Raw genomic sequence first — 3,217 nt, 5'->3', positions numbered from 1 at the left:
TGGTAGCTGACAAGGTCAGCCGTCAGGATCAGGTGATAGGAACCGAATGGTCCCTTCATCCAGACGTGGCGGAAAGGCTCTTCAACCTGTGGGGGCGTCCAGTCGTGGATCTGTTCTCCACCCGGTACAATAGAAAACTCCAGGTTTTCTACTCAGTTGTGCCGGACCGATGGGTAGCTGCAGAGGACGCTCTTCAACATCCGTGGGACAACCTCTTCGTCTATGCCTTTCCCCAGTTCTGTCTGATTTGCAAAGTGATCAGCTGATCACTGCGAACCTTCGGATGATCCTGGTGGCGCCCAAATGGCCTCAAGCCGTTTGGTACCCGGACCTGCTGGCTCTGCTTGCCGAAGTGCTGAGAGAGATTCCCCCCTGGCACAACCTCCTGTGCCAGGCACACGTAGAACGGTACCACCAGTCCGTCGAGTCCCTGTGTCTTCACGGCTGGCTGTTATCCACCATCTCATGCGAGCGAGAGGCTTTTCTAGCAGCGCAGCAACAGAGATGGCTGGATACCTCAGACAGTCCTCTGCAGCTGTCTACCAGGGGAGTGGTCCGTCTTCTGTGGTTGGTGTCGTGGACGGGGTCTATCTCCTCTCAGAGCCATTCTTCAGCAGGTAGTGGATTTCCTCGTCTTCCTTCGCCGAGAGAAGCTCCTCTCCGTCTCTGCAGTTAAAGGATACAGAGCCGCCCTGGCCCTAGTCCTTAAACTGCGAGGTGTGGACGTCTCCTCTTCTTTCGAGATCTCCCTCCTGATGAAGAGCTTTGAGAGGTCTTGCCCACCCAGGGAACTCAGGCCCCCGGGGTGGGATGTGACTCTCATCCTTAGGAGTTTGACTCGCAGACCCTTCGAGCCACTCCGAGAGTCATCAGACAGGGATCTGACCCTCAAGACCCTCTTCCTGCTGGCCCTGGCATTGGCGAAGAGAGTAGGGGAACTTCATGGTCTTTCCTTCGACGTCAAGCATTCCAGGAGATGGGGATCCGTGATGCTCGATTTCGTCCCTAACTTCGTAGCGAAGACTCAGAATCCTTCAGTCCCTGACGACTGGTTCGAGTCCTTCACGATCCCCTCTCTGAAGGATTTCACCGATAATGATGCGAATGAGATGCTGCTTTGTCCTGTAAGGGCGCTACGGCGCTATCTGAAGAGAACTCGCACCTCAGGCCTGAGTGTCGATGCCTCTTCATTAGCACCGGGGTTACCAAGAAAGAAGTTTCCAAGAACACTCTTTCTTTCTGGCTGCATGAGGTGATCAGGAGGGCGTACGACAAAGCTGGTAGTGACGACACCCATACCCTTCGTCCGAGAGCCCACGAAGTCAGAGGTATTGGTCCAAACCTTGCGTTCCGCAAGAACTTCTCCCTGGCGCAGGTTCTGAAGGCAGGGTTTTGGGCCAACCAGACCACCTTCACTTCATTCTACCTTCGGGACATCACCCACAGATCCTTGGACACTTTTTCCTTAGGACCCAAGGTGGCTGCTCAACAAGTTGTGTACTCTACCCAGCACCCGAGCGGACAGAACAGCATCGCATCCTTGTGTGACTGCATGAATGGACGAGTGAAAGAGTGTGTGACTGGCTTCTCTTCCTCCTTTGTTTTTCTCTACCTGTGGGGAGAGGGCCGCGGTTGTCACTACGCTGAACAGGAGGCCAATGCAGGTAAGCTACACAACCAAGCTCCATTCTATCCATTTCAGTAGGGATAGGAGTGTTTATTCCCCACTCCCCGACAAGGGGGGGGGGGGGGGAGTGGAAGCCAACAAGAGACAAACCCATGACTTCATTTTGGTTCTTGAAGTAGGAACTAGCTCTTGCCTTTTGCTATTTATAAGAGGTATGCTTGTCCCTCTTATATAAATCTGGTCCAGAAGTCTGACCACTGATCCTGCGGTGAACACCCCGACTAGCTGGGCAGAGGCTATGATCCCTCCCTCTGCTCTTATGACCAGGGAAGGAATCCAAGGTAGGACGAATACCAGTCTGTTCATAAGACTCGGATTCCACCCACCAAGAAGTGAGTCTTCCTATTGTTAAAGGACCGAGGGTTTGTATACAAATCGGAACAAATAACAATTTGTCGGAATTGTATTTTTCCTAACTATACAAAACCTGATGCCACCCCTCACTCTGCGTTTTCCTGGGCCTAAGCAAAGTGACTCCTCTCCTCGCAGTCGAGCTGACCGCAAACTGCCGGACAAGTAGTTAACTACCGAACCCCCTTGTTCGAAGCTTACGACCGGTTCAGCTGCCTGCTAAGTACCTTCCTATTGTTAAAGACCTCAGGTTTGTATAGTTAGGAAAAATACAATTTCCGACAAATTTTGTTGTTATTTTCTGTAAATACATGTATAATATAGTATATATATATATATATATATATATATATATATATATATATATATATAATATATATATTGCAGTCAGCAATATATGAGAGTCGGGATGCCTCTTGCCTTTTATTCCACTCCACTGGCATAATAAGGATCGTCATCTGACATTTTTGAACAATTTCCATTGTAGTCTTGCCGCATGCGACCACATGAATCTCATGATTTGTATGGTTTTAAAAGAAAATGAGATTAATTGATGTAGTTCCTGTTTAAGAGCCTTGGTCTGATTAAATTAATTTTAAATACGTATCCACTATTTGTTTATAGAGACATTATGAGAGGCCATTTGCTATTACAATATGCGTTTAGAAACGTCGTCGATAAACACTTTTCTGAACAATAGTAAAAAAAGTATAAATGTATAATGTTTATAGTGTATGTGTATATATAATGCATTATATACGTATGCATAGTATATCATTAAACACAGGTGAAGAAAATATGACATATTGGTGCAGGTGCTGATTGGTTTCGAAACTATTTCTTAGCTATTTCTCAGCTATCAACGAAGGACCGACAAGCAGTGGAAGAAATTCACAAAATATACGTGCCAGACTGACTGAGTGACTGGTTATCGAAGCTAGAGATATTTAAAGTTTTTGAATTTTGGAAACTACTCGAATGCATAATAACCCATTCCTTTAAGAATATTTTGTACTATCGTGCACAAAGCTCCGTTCCCTTAGCCCTACAGAGAGTGAACACGAATCCGCCGACTATGATGGGAAGGCCTTCAGTAATGACGTTTTATTAGCCTCTATCTACGAGCCTGCTAGGTTTACCAAAGTTTCCCTTTAAATCTCTTTGGACATCACAGCATAT

Source organism: Macrobrachium nipponense, chromosome 4 (genome assembly GCF_015104395.2).
Source record: "Macrobrachium nipponense isolate FS-2020 chromosome 4, ASM1510439v2, whole genome shotgun sequence".
NCBI lineage: Eukaryota > Metazoa > Arthropoda > Malacostraca > Decapoda > Palaemonidae > Macrobrachium > Macrobrachium nipponense.
This window is presented reverse-complemented; position numbering follows the sequence as displayed.